At 35.5% G+C, this 18,849-nt stretch overlaps 1 long non-coding RNA gene across 1 annotated transcript; it reads left to right on the top strand.

The window, feature by feature from the left end:
- The first annotated feature begins 2,944 nt into the window (after positions 1-2,944).
- LOC136767701 (uncharacterized) lies at positions 2,945-6,376 on the top strand. Its single transcript, XR_010821869.1, has 3 exons — positions 2,945-3,083; positions 3,448-3,524; positions 6,119-6,376. It is a non-coding gene; the product is annotated as an uncharacterized LOC136767701 (long non-coding RNA).
- Positions 6,377-18,849: the final 12,473 nt, after the last annotated feature.

Below are 18,849 nucleotides of genomic sequence, written 5' to 3'. Positions count from 1 at the left end.
CAGTCAAAGTTGCTCTTCTATCAGCTTGAATCAGTCGGCCCATTCTCCTCTGACCTCTAGCATCAACAAGGCATTTTCACCCACAGGACCGCCGCATACTGGATGTTTTTCCCTTTTCACACCATTCTTTGTAAACCCTAGAAATGGTTGTGCGTGAAAATCCCAGTAACTGAGCAGATTGTGAAATACTCAGACCGGCCCGTCTGGCACCAACAACCATGCCACGCTCAAAATTGCTTAAATCACCTTTCTATCCCATTCAGACATTCAGTTTGGAGTTCAGGAGATTGTCTTGACCAGGACCACACCCCTAAATGCATTGAAGCAACTGCCATGTGATTGGTTGGTTAGATAATTGCATTAATGAGAAATTGAACAGGTGTTCCTAATAATCCTTTAGGTGAGTGTAGTATAATTTCATGAATTTTAGAAACCCACAAGACTTTAGTTAGTACAATATTTCATGGTTTACCCCATATAAGGCCATGACTTTATGACCAAATATTACCTTTGATATGTTATTTGTTCTATAATGGAGTGAATAGTTTCCATTCACATGAAGGGATCAAGAGCATCTCTAGGTTGTAGACACAGGATGAAGTTTAGTCCCACAATGATTTAGTGCATTTGCAAAAGCTTTGAGAAGCAGCCAGAGCAGCAGTTTGCAGCTCAAGAGTGAGAGGACAGTGTAGCAGCTTTGGTCTGAAATCTCCTACAGGAAGCCAGACATACAGAGGAACGAGGCTGCCCGGACATATTACTCTTCACAGAGACAGAAATAGTTGCCTTCAAAGTTTCAGTTTCTTCACTACAATTATCACACAAAGGCCTCCCCTCCTACTTCAAAAGTCTTAGGTGCTGACATGACCATTCATTGTTTTTACACAAAACCATGGTGTTATATCACTTAACGTTCTATGTATATCATGTTTTATCATCATGCCCTGTTATGGTTCTTTGTTAGGTGTACATGTGCTAGAAGAATACCTGTGCCAGTCATATATCTCTCTGTGGATAAACCAGTACAAACATGTTTACCTTGACATGTTTTAAAAAAAGATTTCAACTTGTTTACATTGTTTTAGAACAAAACATGGTCATCTGAAGATTTCATAACTGAATAACTGTTTTGTTTGAATAGGGTGAAATACTGTACACCCCAAACTGCAATACAGACAAAGATTACAAGAGAGCATAGTAAGTGTAGCATGGTAAAATAATAACGTACAAAATACTCATTCCATTTAGACAGACAGACAGTAAGATATACATATATTTAAAGGTAATCCATATATACACAATTTAGATAAATAGTTCATGTTTAAGAATGAGATTGTCTAAATGATCAGGACTGAACATGTCTAAGCAGATAGAATCCGTAGAAAAGAAGTGAAATGCTCATGCAATACCACAACATCAAAGTGTGTTTATTTTTTTACTTAATGTACATGTATCAATATAGAGTGAGAAAGTATAGGACGGTTTTAAATAATTAAAAAAAACACTCTGAGTACTGGGTTCGTAGGCCCGCTACATAAACACGAGCTCTCTGGCTCTGTCATTGGGGTGTTATGGCCAGGCCTGGTTGTAGGGCCTTATCTAGAACCTAGCCATCGCTTGCTACTGATAACCACCTGCCGTTTCCCACCCAATCTGATAAGTATGTGCTGTCCTTCTCCAGGACACTAATCCAGAGAATAACTAAGAATAACAATAAAAGAAGGAATATGTAATCAGACCCGGTTTCATGGCTTTTACTACAGAGCAGTTTAAATTATTGCCGCACAGTCAGTTTACTTATTTTAATAGCACAAATGAGTTGTTTCTCTATATTTCCCTTTAAGAGGCCAATATTGACACATTTCTTTCTTTTTATTATTATCACTTTTAAGCCTTCACTAGTCTCATAAGGAAACACATGCCTGTGTAAATATTTCTGTTATGTGCACATTTTAGGTATTCAACATATTGATAATGGCAAAAATGATTAAGGTTTAATTAAAAAAATAGACAGCTCTTTGTCTTTGGTTAAATCCCTCTCACTTTGTAACGTTTACTAGTAAGTCAAATTGAGATTTGAAAAGTTGGTACATGTGAGACAGAGCCAAGAAGGTTTAATTCAGACTGTAAGTTGTGTATGTGCATGGATAAATTACTTTTGCTAACCTAGTATAGTACTATATACCAATGGTTTATTGTCCTTCTGCCTAAATCATTTTGTATACCAAAATACCACCATGGTGAATGCCATATTCTGAGTAATGTACTTAAACTAGTGCTAATCATGCTCTGAAACCAACCCATAGAGAACAAGGTGAAATCTGGATTAATGGCAAAGCACAGTCATAAACTGTCAACATAATCAAGCCCGGGTAGAAATATAGATGTCTAATTGTTCTGAGCACTCATCTTACATTTCATAAAGAAAAGCATTTCAATCTAAGCAACTGTTAGGTATATACTACGTATTCCAGTTATTTCACTGTAATGACAGAAATGAGAAGTTCAATTCTTTAGCACACTCACAGAAAACCATTTATCTTTTTAAACAGTAGATAGCCAGTTTAGGCCTTCATCTTAGTTATTTCTAATAGCAAGAGTGCTTAAAATGATTCATTAAATTATATATCCTTGTTCCCCCTTTTTCTTACTGCTCTCATGAAATAACATTTTATTCAAGCAATAACAGGGTAGCCTAAATATATAACATATCTTAAAGTACAAGTCATCTGGAAGCTGTGTACGGTCTCAATGCATTTGATGCTGAGGATTAATTCAACTGAAAATGGTCAAAACAGTGGACTTTTATTGAATGTTAAATTTGACAGTGTCCTCTCTTGAGAAGCTGCTGTCTGGGGGGGCGTTGCTGCTTTGGGTGTGTCCAGTGCCATTTCAGATAAGAGAGGCTCTGCAGGACAAGCAGGACAGAGGCCTGTCTCACAGACACCCTGCCTGCTCAGCATCTCCCTTTCCCCTCTCCACCGCTCACAGCTGAACGATACTCTGAATCTTACACAGAGCGCTCAGCTTCTGACGCTGATGGCAAGACCGGGCCTGGCTCCGAGCCTGAGGAAAGCCATGAGGTAATTCAAATTGATTTAATATATATACTGTGAAATGTCAGATTGAAAGTGGATTCTCTTCTTAATGTTTGTATTGTTTACGTATTTCATGTATTTTTGTACAGTTTTGTGTTGACGAGTCCTACATCAACATGAATGTGAATTTCAATGTGAAGAGCACGTGTCATGCTCTGTAATGCAAGGGAGCAATGAGGGTCTGTAGAGACACTCATAAGAGGAGCAGATTTAACACTTTTTTATGAACTACTCATGTGTTCTATTTTAATAGAATATGAAATGTAGAAAGTTGTATCAGATCAGACTGGACTGGACAGAAACACCCCACCAAGACTGAGTTTTCATGCTTCTGCACTTGTGTTACAAGTCACCTACAAACTGTTGACAGAGTGGATGAGGGTCTACAGCAGAGGTTCCCCATCCTGCGGTTGTGACAAAGTCAGGGTGAGTTTTGTTTAATATGTTTTAAAATTATTATTATTATTATTATTATTATTATTATTATTATCATTATTCAATTAGTATACTGTTATTTTATATATATATATATATATATATATATATTATTTTGTAAGTAAAAATATGATTGCTTAATACCTTTTTGCATTATTGTTACTATTATTATATAGTATTTGTTATTTGTATTTATTAATTTGTACTTAAAAATATGATAATTATGTCAAATTAAATAAAAAGTATAAACTACATGAATGTACATAGTAATACAACAGTAATACATATGATACAAAAAACATGTCTTAGCATTTTAGGGGTTGGAGGCTAATTGGACAATGTTAAAATGGGGTAAGGTTTTGAAGCCCTGGCATACAGAGTCATTTTAAATCCCAGCGCATAGCATTGTCTAAGCCCTGCTACCCGCTCTCAATGCCGTTGTTGGCTCTGTATTAGACAAGTGTCTAAAAGTTGCATGAATAGATTAATAATACCCCTGTGCTACTGGTAAACCTGTACGTTTACATCATACTTTGTACTATGTTGAGGGTGAGCCTATTTGGTTCAGTCTCTGTGAAATAAGCCATTTTACAAAACATAGAGTTTGTAGTGATTTTTCAGAGTTTCAGGGTTTGGTAGAATGCAGTTTTGGGTCGTCTAAATATGACATTGTGCTTATTTCAGTCTGCTGTGTGTGTTTCCTGAAGACTGATTGCATATTCACTATGTAGATTACTCCTAGAAGTTATATAAATAATTTTACAAAACTTAAAATTTTCAGTAAATACCATTTGTGCTTATTATATCCTTGCTTTGTGGTCCCTATTTCTGTGTTTTGTATGTGTTTCATGGTTGCAGTTGTCACCATGTATTTGTAGGTTTGAAAAATAAGGTATTTCCAAAGGAATAGAAACTTAAGTGTTTCTCACTTTATTTACAATTGATACCTGATATACTTTGTTGTCAGAATCAGGTATAACTTTGAAAAAGGAGCCAACAGTGAAAGACTTAATAGAATATATATGGAATAGGCTGGAAATGTTATGGAATGACATTACTCCGTACAAGTCAGTGTTTCTTTCTGTCCAATGTTGGTGTTGTGAACCAGAAATTAATTACAAGTATCTGTACAACATTTTTTGGAGTATCTTTTTCTACTTCTGACAATAAAAGTCACCATTGTGTGTGTGTGTGTGTGTGTTTGTGTATTTTATTAATTCTATACATTTGAGCACAAACAAATTATATTATATATATACATGTATATAATTTTATACATATGAGTACTCACAAATAGTGCTTCACTGTGTCTCTCTTTGTGCTTCACTAGTCTTTAGTGTCTATTGATATTATATATGTGTGTGTGTGTGTGTGTGTGTGTGTGTTTGCATATATATATATATATATATATGTATGTGTAATGAAATTAAATGCAGTATATTCTTAAATATGATACATGTTAAGGCTATGTTTGAGCATTCACTAATGTAACAAATATAACATAATGTAACAAAGTACAGGGCTGGTCAAAATGTACAGATATCATATTATACATTTCACTGTTGTTCTCTAAGAAAAGTGGTGTATTTGACTTTAGTGTCTTTTGATAAATATAAACTAAAGAGATATAGGCATGTGTGTTGATCTGTGTTTGCTTAAATATGTATGTAATGACATGCAATATAAGTAAGTCTATACATTTCTTAATTGATTTTTTCTTACCTTTTTATTTTGCCAGCACAGTATCATCCTTAGCCTTAATCATAAAACATATAAACTAAAAACACATGGACGTATGTCCATGTGAGTTCAAATCCCACTCTGGGTAAATATTCATTTTTCCTTTTTAATTTACTAAAACAGTATCATAAAACAATATAACCTTAAATATATATAAAATGTATATTTTTCTTATTTTTTTAATTTACTAAAACAGTATAATCAAACATTATAATCTAAAATAATATATATATGTGTATTTACAACTTTTATTTTTCTCAAATGTATACAATATAACCTAATATATATAAAACTTTTATTTTTTATTTACTAAAATTAATTAAACATTATTACCTAAAATAAAATATAAAACATATTTTCTTATTCTCTTTTTATTTACTAAAACAGTATCATAAAACAATATAAACTAAATATAATAAATATATGTATTTAAAACTTTTCTTATTATTTTTTATTTACTTAAACAGTATCATACAACAATATAACCTAATATATATGTATTTAAAAGTTTTATTTTTTAATTTACTAAAACAGTATCATACAACATTATAACCTAATATATATTTTCTCTTTTTATTTACTTAAAAAGTATCATAAAACAATATAACATAAAAAATGTATATGTATTTAAAACTTAATTTTTTAATTTACTAAAACAGTATGATAAAATAATATTATGTATTTAAAACTTTTATTTTGTAATTTACTAAAACAGTATCATTAAACAATATAACCTAATATATATATATAAAACTTGTATTTTTTAATTTACTAAAACCGTATCATAAAACAATATAACCTTAAAAACACTGTTTATGTTGTTAAACATTACACCTCCACACCAGCAGGGTGAGGTACCCTCGGACCCTCACCACGATGGATGTCACCCTAGCAAGATGGCTACCATCTTACCAGATGACCTATGACCTTACAAATGGCCGCCATCCAAGATGGCTGCCATCTTACCAGATGACCTATGACCTTACAAGATGGCCGCCATCCAAGATGGCCGCTGCCATCCAAGATGACCTATGACCTTACACGATGGCCGCTATCCAAGTTGGCTGCGGCCATCCAAGATGACCTATGACCTTACAAAATGGCCGCCATCCAAGATGGCTGACAGGGAGGGTCAAAGGTTAACTCTGAGGGTGCTGGGAAGGAGAGAGAAGTTCTGGTTCAAAGGTGGGGGTAACCGGAAGGTGAGATGGGCCTTCCGGTCTATGGTACGTAGGGAGGGCGGGACTTCCGGCTGTCACTTTGACATAAGCTGCCATCTACACTACTGAGCAGTCTCCATACACTAGTGGTTTTCACTTCCAGTCCTGGCATACTTCTGTTTGCTGGTATCCGAGTTGTCAGTTACTGTACTTAATCGAGCCTCTTACCTTAAACATCGTCACCTGTTTAAGATCTGAATACAATGGCAAAGGTCTTCAAAGAAGCTTATTGGCTTAATTAGGGGTTCAATTAATTAAGAGATCAGTTGGAACAAAAATGGCAGACACAGGGGTACACAAGAACTGGAATCGAAAACCACTTTTATACACCAGGCTTTTCAAATCAGTTGTAGGATGCTGATAATAAGTTTGATTTACTCAACTCAGTGAATATCCTTTCATGCATCTGTTTGTACCTTGAATAAGAAAGGTGCTTGTTATGACAAAGAAATGGTGTAATCTATTATTTAAGTTGATGTACAGTTTGGCTTATATGCAGATTATTATTATTTTTTTTTTCTTGTGGAAATGCTGGAGTCTCCAGAAGGTTTGAAAATGACTGACAACTTTGGACACCAATACAACTGTGAAAAACTTACCATTTCTCTGTCTCTTTACAATTTGAGGGAGGCACACATTGGCTTTAGAGCAGTATTGATATGCCATTCTTTTCAAATCAGTTGTTGGATGTTGACAAAACCTGGTTATGTAAATCTAGTAAGAATGATGCATTTGATTAATTAAACTCAGTTAAGTAAAACCAAACTGACTGAGTTATGTTGCTTTTATAGGGGTAGCTTTCATTAGTTGAACGTAAGCCTATTTAATTAGTTGAACATGAGCATTGTTACGAAGGACTTAGGCACAGAACAGGAGAACCTAGGTGCAGAGAGGAAGAGAAGAGTCGAAATGGGCAAGGGTCAAGAGCTGGCAAACAGGATCCGAGGGAATAGGCAGAAGAATTGTCAAGAGGGCAGGCAGGATGTCGGGCGATGGTACAAACAAAACAGTAGAGGGTATCCAAGAGGCGGTAGTCGTGGCAGGAAAGCAAAGGTCGTAAACAAGGCGCAGGTAAATACTGGGAAGAATGCTTAGAAATGTCAACACAGGGAAGAGCAAGACATAGCATTGAATACAGGGAGAAAGGGCTTTAAATAGAGAGCAGAGTGAAGCAGGGAATAGGGAAGTGAGGTGCAGAGCCAATGAGGGGTGAAACTGAACACTGCATGAGCACATGGTGGTGTGAAATGTTAATGGAACGAGTGAAACTGATGAATGGGAATGACGACTTCTGGTGGCAAACAGTGGGATGGTGGAGTGAGGATGACACAAGCATATTGCTTAAATCTGAGCTAATCCAATAATTTTTCAATTACACAACCCAACACTGTTGGGTGAACTTAAATTAATTGAGTAAAATTTTATAAATCATATCATTTACAAATTATTCAACTCAGTTATGTGGAACCTGTTGACATAACTGAGTTAAGTAAATACAACATTTTTTTTTTTTTTAGTTTACAGAACTGAATACTGGTTCCTCCACTCAGAGATCCAATAATATTCTTCAACTTACCAACAAAGCCCGTCTACTCAATTTGTCATTTCCGGTATGGATTGCAATTTAGTTTTAATTTTTAGTTTCTGTTTACAGCAACTTTTTAAAGTTTCCAGATACTTTCTTTTAAGTTTTCTTGTGTTTTGTTTTAATTGTAATGTATTATTTTATTTGCATGTGTTTTGCACTTCAGGGCCACCATAGATTTATGACATTCCTCTGGAAGCATGTAGGCCAGTTGTTCCCCAATTTGTTTTGTTCTGAGCTTCATTGTTACATAATTGAAAGTTATATTGTTAGTTCAATTAAGGATTAAATGATGTAATTAAGAGCTCAGTTTCAACAAAAAACAGCAGGGAAGGGGGTGCTCTGTCAATTCTTTTTCACATATTTTAATTATATTTTCTGATGCCTAACAATTTTGGAATTAGTTGGTTAAGCAGTTCTTGAACACACGCAGTTCAAATTTTATGGAATTTTGAATATTTTTTTCTTTATAATATTTCATCAATCAAATCAATCAATTCAACTACTTTGGAACTTAACCACATTCATTTTAAATCTTAATACCTTAATATTTCTAGCAGCAGTAATTTGACAACAACACTTGTTTTGATTGTGTAGTCAGTGTGGATGAGAACAGTAACCTTAGTATTCTTGCAATGTTTTTAGAGAGCACCAGTGAAAATAATTTCAGTCTTGTAAAACATTGCCATCTAGCTGTTTTATTGCAAGTCACATCTTTTTGGCAGGTTCACTATGGGGCTTCAACTGATGAAAGGATGTTTCAATGGTTAGATATATCATATAACTTAGTTTTACTATAACTTAACTTTAGTTTTGCTGTTCAGAATACATCATATATGTTTGGATAATAAGAAATGTGTTTAAAAATACATATGGTGTAACTATTTAGTAATACATCACGTTTGCCTACAAATAAATATGTGTGAATAATAACATATTCAGTAAGATTAGTTGTCTGTAAGAATACTATAAGAATAAGACTATATTATAATCTAGTACAAGGGTTTTTTTGTGTGAGGAGATGTACAGGCTGACACAGTGTGGGCCTCATGGCACAGAAGTATGTTGCAGAGTCAGACAACACAGCTGCAGATAGAGTCAGATTAAAGAACTTCTTATTGCTGTCGTGATGTGCAGAGAAACGGTCTTTAAATCGTGCATCTTCATTCAGGTAGTTACTCATCATGAACTGTGGAGCTTTATTGCCATCCTGAATGTACCAGAAAAGGTTGGGGGTTGACAATGTTTCATACCGACAATATAATGTTATTTTCTCCTGTTCTGACACATGATAGGAGGGAAATTGATGGACTGAATCACCTTGTGTCATGCCTAAAGAAAAGTGGTACAAAATAAGGAATAATAAGTGATCGATTAAACACAGTATAACACTTCTGTGGGGGGCAAACATATTACATTGTATGATAAAAAAAAGAAGCATACACATAATCATTTCAGAAATAATAGATTAAAATCAAATACATTTTGTAAAAGTAATTACATGAAAACATATGTTCTTACCTATAACACAGATCAATGTCATGATTATGTGTTCCTTTTCTTTTAGAATCATCATTCTCATCTTGTGAAAATAACACGTCTCTCATTTATGCTTATATAAGCACCAGTTTAAGAGGGAAGTTACTTTCCACCTCCAAGTTAGAAACAGGAACTGTACTTCCTCTGTATTAAGCTCAAATAGATCGTTTTTTAACACCTTAACTAAACCTCTCCAAAGCACCAATCAAGCACTTAGTTTCAAACAAAAAACATGTGAAAAACAAAATAGTCCAATAACTGCCATACAAAAGGAGGGAAAGTGATATGACAACTGTTTTCAAGAAATGTGGACAAGTGCAAGGTATTACATGTAGGTACCAAAAATGTCCACTATATTTACACCATGGGAGGAACAGAACTGGAAGAAGTAAAGCATGAGAAAGAACTAGGAGTTTATGTGGACTCTTATCTGGAATCACTTTCCCCACAATGTGGGGAAGCAATAAAAAAGTCAGACAAAATTGTTGAAAGTGTAGAATTTAAAACAAGGGAAGTAATATTAAGACTTTTCAACTGAAATTAACCTTTTCACCCTGGAACAGAGAAGACTACGTGGGGACTTGATTCAAGTCATCAATTCATGAATGGCATTGACCACATCAAACCAGAGGAGCCTTTCCAGATCAGCAGGAACACACAGACCCAGGGACAAAAGTGGAAAGTGGGCTTAAAATACTATTATCTCATATATGAGAGTGGAGGGTTGACGAGGCAGGCGCTGGTCCCAGAACGCATACAAAGCAGTGTGTGAATGTGAGAGCATTGTGGGGTGATGGTCATAAACTGAGAGACTGGGGGCTGGGGGCATTCAATAACAGTGAGAGCGTTTTTTTTTTTTCAGGTTAGGTACTGTATTGGCGCAAATAGGTACCAGGACACAGATATTCTAAGCCCGAGAGGTCCCGGATCCTGTTCAGGCAGGATCTGGCACAAATTAAGCCCTGTGTACACCCCAATATGGTCTCACCCTAACTTCCAAAATGCCAATATTCTTCAGTACACGAGAAAGGAAAGGTATCACATATTTAAAAATAACAACCTCCTCACCTTCACTGATTTGGAACTGAAGTTTGGTATCGGTAAATTACAATATCTCCAATTGAAATATGCTATAAAATCTGTAATTAATATAAACACAATTTATAACACAATATAAACCCCCTTTACTGGAAACAAATGACAAAATATCCATCTCCAAGAAATCCATATCAAAATTATATAATCTCTTATTCACAAATGATTCAGCAATATCCCCTTCCAATCAGAGAATGGGGAAAATATATGGCAATCCACACGGATACCAGCTTCTGCACACAAATCTGCAGGAATGTCACAGATGAAGGGTGTTCAGTGTGAAACACATGACCAACTACACCATCTCACTTTATAAGCGAGAGAGGAACTCACGACCCCCCTTCGATTCTCTCCCCGGGCAGGCTCGATGGGAGCCCGAGACACAACAGCAGGACGGTAAGTAATAATAATGATTTTATTTAATAGGGTTGGTTTCACATGCACATTGCACGGAGGCTGTGCTAGACAAAGTTGAAATAAAAAAGAGCATAAATATACTATAGTAAAACTAATATTCAGGGTGACTAAAATGCTATAATACCCTACACAAGGAACATAAAGAAATAATACTAAATTATATAATAAAAAGCTATATTTATAAAATCTAAAAATAATCTTCCCTTATTGTAAACATGTAGACAGCAGCAGATTCAGAGGCGTCTCTCTCTTGGAGATACTCTAATATAAACACAAGATCTTAGCAGCAGATATTATATTATTTGGCTTCTGTCTCATCAGGTAGCAGCAACCCAAGAACCACCTACAGGTAGGTGAGAGGTCTACTCCACATATAATTCATCTTCAGCACCTCCCAGTCCATTTGCCCAGGCAAAAACCCAGACTGACTCCGCACCGATCACCTGGATTCTAAGAGAGATTGGCCACAGAGCATGATCGGATGTTAATTGGTTAATTGTATCATGCAGTACACCTCTTCGGAGGTATCTGCATTTGCTATGTTCCTCCACTCATTTATTCAGGTTTTTCCTTGAATTTGTCACCCGTCTGTATATATACATACATACACACACACATATATATATATATATATATATATATATATATATATATATATACACAGTCTCTCTCAAAAGTATTCCCTTGGACTTTTCCACATTTCATTGTGTTACAACACGAAATCAGAATGCATTTAATCAGGAGTTTTTGCCACTGATCAACAATTGCCCAGTCTGACAGACTTGATGATGGTTATGGAGTTTTTAACAGTTTTTAATATTTTAAATGGTGTTTTTATATTGGTGTTGTCGCTGGGTTTAAAATCTATTAGGTGGCTAGTTGTAAAAGCTTTTAATATCAATGTTTATGAACAAAGTATTTTTTCTTACAATTTTCTTTTTAATCAGTTTAGAAAATTTAGGGGATGGCTGTTGTGCCAGCACTGTACCCGATGCACACATAATAGATATAACTCTGCACTGTATTTTGTACTAGTTTTTAGTTCACATTATCTATACTATAGATTGCTGTACATTATATTTTATATTTATTGTAATTTACAGTGTTATTTACATCTTTTGAGAAGTATATTTAGTGACAAATGTAAAGAGTCCTGGGTAATGCTTTCTACTAAATAAACAAATATAAATTGAAGTCTCTCTGGAACACATCAGTAGCATTGCAAATAATGAAAAGCTGAGGCCTTTTACACCAAAACGTTTAAACTTTTCCAGGAACTAGTGAATTAAAAATGCCATTTAAAATATATGTTTTACATAATATAATAACAGATAAAACCCTTATGAATTGTAGACAAATGTAAACAAAAAGTTATTATCTTTCTTTCTGTTGAGGCTAACCTCAAAATACATCTGGTAAATGAAAGCAAAGAATAGAAAATATTGTATGCTTTAACAGTATGACACTTTTTGTACATATGTTCTCTGTATAATACCGCTGTGGGCTGAAGTGCACAGTAATAAGCAGCGCTGTCTTCCATCTGAGCACCAGAAATAGTTAAAACTGTTAAACCTTTGGTTTTGTTTGCAGTGGAAGAAAATCGTTTTCTGGCAAACTCTGCACTGTGGCTGCTTGTCCCATTAAACAGTAAAAACTCAGGTGCTGTCCCAGGATACTGGCGATACCAGTGGAGGTAATAGCTGAAGCTGCTTGTGCTGAAGGTACATTGCAGTTTAGCCATCTCGTCTTCTGTCTTCAACAATGAAGTTTCCTGCTGGTCAATCTGATTCCCACTGGAAATAACTAATACATTTAATGACAAAAAACTTAATTACATTAGTGAACAATGGGTGATACATGACACAATAATGAAAAATATGTCTAAATTTTATAAGGCTAAATACAATAATACCACTTACAGAATATACTGCTCAACAACAGTACAGAAAAAACACACATATTGGAGAGCAAAGAGAAAGACAATCATTTGAAATGTGTGACAAAGATAAAGACAGATCGTAGGAGATTGAATGACTCCACCCACTTACAAAGAGATTAGTTCAGCTGAAAATAATCCTCACTGTAATTTAACTGAGTGGTTAAGATAATAACATAAAGCTCCTTGTTATCAGTTCAAGTATGTTCATTGTAATCAACAATCTCTCTTTCTTGTCATGGAGGTAACAAGAGGGGCAATATTCACTTAATTAATTTACTATGAGTGTCACTTTATATTTTATTGATTTACATTCTGACTTTTGATCACTTCTGATCTGATGTATTCACTTTTTGTGTTATTTCTCAATTTAAATAGGTTGATTGTTAAATTACTATTATTGTTTGTTTTTTTCACTGTCCTGAGCTTCTAACTGCGCAAATCTGACCTAAAAGGCTGGCTGCTACTCCTGCGTTTCCTTCTGTCCTATTAACCCCCACCTTTTAAAAATAGTAGGCAAAAAAAAGGAGTAGATTGGTGTAAGGTTATGGTCTGGACCAATGTTGACTGTGGCAATTGAGGAGCTTTTTATGACAGTTTTGACCCAATTTTATGACCTAGTCAATTGTCATAATGGGGTTAATCTGGAGTTCCTGCAAGAGCTGTTAGAAGAAGGCAAGTTTCCATCTACACTCAAGGTGTATCTGGTGGTGACAGAGTCTGCCACACAGCCATGCAGGAGCTGTTACCTTGCTATGCTGTCCTGTATATAGTTAGTTAATTTTTCAGCTGAAGCCACTCGTTTGAGTTGGCTTGCTATGTTTGCATGCAATTGTGTGCGGGTGAGCAGGTGTATTGGCCTTTTATTGCCCTCTCTGTGTGAAGAAGTGTCTCCTGTTTTCAGTCTTGAATGCCTTGAAGCCCAATTTCCATTTGTGTCCCTGCTGATCTGGAAAAGCTCCTTTGGTTTGATGTGGTCGATGCCTTTCATGATTTTGAAGACTTGGATCAAGTCCCCATGTAGTCTCCTCTGTTACAGGGTGAAAAGGTTCAGTTCCCTCAGTCTCTCAGTAGGACATTCCCTTCAGACCTGGAATAAGTCTAGTTGCTCTCCTCTGAACTGCCCCTAGAGCAGCGATATCTTTCTTGAAGTGTGGTGCCCAGAACTGCACACAGTATCCAGATGAGCTCTAACTAGTGCATTGTACAGTCTTAACATTACTTCCCTTGTTTTAAATTCTACACTTTTGACAATATACCCTAGCATTCTGTTTGCCTTTTTTATTGCTTCCCCACATTGTTTGGCTGGAGAAAGTGATTTTTGTTACCTTCGTGTATTAACTTGCACTTGTCCACATTGAATTTCATCTGCCAGGTGTCGGCCCACAACTGAATGTTATCTAAGTCCCTTTGAATAGCCTGTGCTGCCGAGATTGTATCTGCTGAGCCACCTATTTTAGTATCATCTGCAAATTTGACAAGTTTGCTGACTATCCCAGAGTCCAGATCATTAATATAGATTAGAAAAAGCACAGGCCCTAGTACTGATCCCTGTGGAACTCCACTAACAACCTCACTCCAGTTAGAAACAACTGCTGTTTATTCAGGACTCAGTTCACTTGTGTTCATGTGTTTTGCAAAATAATCAAGTGAGGCGGTTCGATTTGTATTAATAACACACCGGGTATTTGCATTTTACATGATAAACATATAAGAAATGGCAGCATACAATAACATGTACAATAATAAATATATATGACAGTAATAAAGTAACTACATACAGTCATCCAAACACATCTGATACAACCAAGTAATATACGGGTGCATTCTCGTTTGCTGACCAGCAAAGCAAATCATTTTCACAATCTATGATGAAAGTCTGTATCATGAACGCATCCAATATTTAAACATACTGTCTGCAGTTATTGAATACAACAATAGGCTGCTATACTTGTGAATCATAAGTGTAACCCTGCCAAATGGTGTTTGTTTTGCCTATATACAAGTATTTTACTGCTACTGCCATACCTTTAAAAATATAGTACATAATACATTATAGTCTACATAATGGGGTGTATTCATTAAGGGTTTTTACAGAAAATAATTATTTCTTTTTTTCTCACACAAACAAAATTACAGATAAGCCACACAATTAATTTGCCAGTAATGTTGCCAATATACAATGAACTGACTATTTTACATATACTAGCCTATCTTCATTCACTGAAAAAAAACAGATCCTATGGGCAAAATTCAGAAGAGGAGGTCAGAAAGCAATAAAAAGGGATTATATTAACATATTCTTATGAATTGGTCTTGTACCAAGTTTTAATTGCTCTGTATCATGACTTAAAGTTGCAGGACATGCCAGTACATTTTCACTCCCAGGGGATGACAGAATGGCGGATGTAACAGAGTGCCGAGACAGCTCATAGGGTTAAGTGTGATTGTTGATAAGAGTAGTATAACTGCTATAATTTATTTGAATTAACTCAAACTTTTGTCCTGGAGGGCCAGAGTCCCTTTGGGGACCCTTGCATTCAATTGTAGGAATATGATCATCCAGTTGAAAGTGATTTGCAGTTTATACATGATTTTCTGTTAACATGCATACATTCTGCATTCCAACTGAATGAACTTACAGAATACATGTATGTTTATTTTCAGAAAAATGCATTTGCTTGTAACTGTGACTTTAACTTCTTTAACATGCGACTCCTCATCAATCTTTTTTTTTGTCATCATACATTTAGTTAGTCGTTTTTTGTTTTCTTTTCATTTAAAACTATAATCATATGTCTAAATCTTGTTCAGGGATGGGCTTAACACTAGAAGTGGCATCAATTAAATTTAGGGTACCTAGTACAAGCACCAAAACCGCTCAAATGGACTGGTCATGCTTTACAATAAGGCACCCATATCCCTTATGAATTTATATATGGATACCACAGGATAAACACATGAATATGTCATGCACATCTTCTGAGTTCTTATGTTAATCACATATATAATAGGGTTAGGGTTAGGTTTCAGGGTTGGGTTAGGGTTGATGTGTGGGTTGATGTGCTCAACATCAGAACTCAGATGATGTTTAGGATGTATTGATGTTTAAATCCTATGGTATTCATATATTAATTGATGAGGAATAAACGTTACCTAATTGTAAAATGTTGCCAATGGACCAATAAATTAACTATGTTAATTTAAAAAACAAAAGTACATATACAGTATATAGTTAGTATATTAAGTTATAAATAAAATGTTACATGTTATAAAACATCCAATTTTATTAATATTGTAGCGTGTACTTGTCTTGTATAGATTGTATAGCTACAGGCATAATCATATGACAGCTGGCATCCTCTGGAGGGAAGGAGAGCAAGAACAATACTGTAGCGTCTTTGTGGCTGTGTATTTAGCATGGTTGGCACAATCCTTAAACTCAAGATCACAACCAATGTTAGAAACATTAGATACAAATTTGAAAGATAGTGATGTAATGCAATTAATGTCCTTGTAACCATCAGTAAATTCTTGCTTGTTGTTGATCCATGTATCTGTTTTTAACTTTTTATTATTTTGTCACACAAATGGACATTGTGGCTCCTTAGATGTGGTATTGTTGATCAGAACTGAAAAACATGGCTCTTTGACTCATTTGGGTTGCCAACCCCTGTTCATGCTGGATTAAACAGGAACATGAGGTGGCCAAAGGGAAATGAGAAAAAGGCATGTGAAAGGTACCTGGAGTCCACAAAGGACTGGTACAATAACCCTTTTTCTGAAGGTTAAGATCACATTACATTCATCATTTAGTTCTTTGGTAATTCTCAGTTAAATTCTCAGTTAATTCAGGGATGAGCTAACTTAGATGTCACAAGACTAGATTTAAAAACATTCAAATTCATTATTCAGAGGATTTAGGATGTGCAGAAGCCAGCATGGGGTTCAGAATCTGAAGCCAACCGGCTACTATAACTGAAGCAAGCCGGGTCACCAATAGAAATCACAATCTGTCAACCCTCATGAATATGTGTGGTGATGCCCAGTTCTCCACAGCCCAAATATCAGCCATACTTTAGTAGATTGCACCATCACATGCTCAGGCACAGACTTGTAGGACAAGGCAACTGGATCAACAATCCAGTGGAACAGGCATTGCTTAGACAAGGTGCATTATACAAAATAATTGCCTTGTTTGGCAACTAGCTTAAAATAAAGGACAACATTCACAAAATTAAACAATAATAAACAATTGCAATCACTAAAAAGACAAACAATAATTCAATACTGAAAAGGATACCCAAGAAAATGTTAAATAATATAAATTAAGAAAACAAAGCAGAAAAAGGAATGCAAAACTACTCCACCATGCCTACCTTTGAATCATAATTATTATTATTATTATTTTTAAATTGTCAAATATTTGGGCGATATTCAATATTTTAAGTAAGATTTTTATTTTCATTATTATTATTATTGTAATTATTAAGTGTATTATCCAGAAATCAAAAATACTAATTTTGATCAATTATGTGTGGTATGTGTATTTTATTTTACAAGACTTAAAGTTTAAGTTTAACACAAAAATGTTGAAATGCAATACATCAATAATGCTGAACAATGTTAGTTTTGAAAATTTTAAAATTTTTAACATTGTAGAATTGTAGTAGCTTAGTTGTTTCAACTTTTAAATGCAACGTTACAAACAATTTTCAACTTTGTCTCAATGTTGTCACAACATTCTGATAATGTCAGGAATCTTCAAATTCAGTATAAATAATTGTTTTTAATTTGTAATACACTCACCTAAAGGATTATTAGGAACACCTTTTCAATTTCTCATTAATGCAATTATCTAACCAACCAATCACATGGCAGTTGCTTCAATGCATTTAGGGGTGTGGTCCTGGTCAAGACAATCTCCTGAACTCCAAACTGAATGTCTGAATGGGAAAGAAAGGTGATTTAAGCAATTTTGAGCGTGGCATGGTTGTTGGTGCCAGACGGGCCGGTCTGAGTATTTCACAATCTGCTCAGTTACTGGGATTTTCACGCACAACCATTTCTAGGGTTTACAAAGAATGGTGTGAAAAGGGAAAAACATCCAGTATGCGGCAGTCCTGTGGGCGAAAATGCCTTGTTGATGCTAGAGGTCAGAGGAGAATGGGCCGACTGATTCAAGCTGATAGAAGAGCAACTTTGACTGAAATAACCACTCGTTACAACCGAGGTATGCAGCAAAGCATTTGTGAAGCCACAACACGTACAACCTTGAGGCGGATGGGCTACAACAGCAGAAGACCCCACCGGGTACCACTCATCTCCACTACAAATAGGAAAAAGAGGCTACAATTTGCACAAGCTCACCAAAATTGGACAGTTGAAGACTGGAAAAATGTTGCCTGGTCTGATGAGTCTCGATTTCTGTTGAGACATTCAGATGCTAGAGTCAAAATTTGGCGTAAACAGAATGAGAACATGGATCCATCATGCCTTGTTACCACTGTGCAGGCTGGTGGTGGTGGTGTAATGGTGTGGGGGATGTTTTCTTGGCACACTTTAGGCCCCTTAGTGCCAATTGGGCATCGTTTAAATGCCACGGCCTACCTGAGCATTGTTTCTGACCATGTCCATCCCTTTATGACCACCATGTACCCATCCTCTGATGGCTACTTCCAGCAGGATAACATAGCACCATGTCACAAAGGTCGAATCATTTCAAACTGGTTTCTTGAACATGACAATGAGTTCACTGTACTAAACTGGCCCCCACAGTCACCA

Source organism: Amia ocellicauda, chromosome 14 (assembly GCF_036373705.1).
Source record: "Amia ocellicauda isolate fAmiCal2 chromosome 14, fAmiCal2.hap1, whole genome shotgun sequence".
NCBI classification, from domain to species: domain Eukaryota; kingdom Metazoa; phylum Chordata; class Actinopteri; order Amiiformes; family Amiidae; genus Amia; species Amia ocellicauda.
The sequence above is the reverse complement of the archived record's forward strand: the minus strand, read 5'-3'. Positions and strand labels throughout refer to the sequence as shown.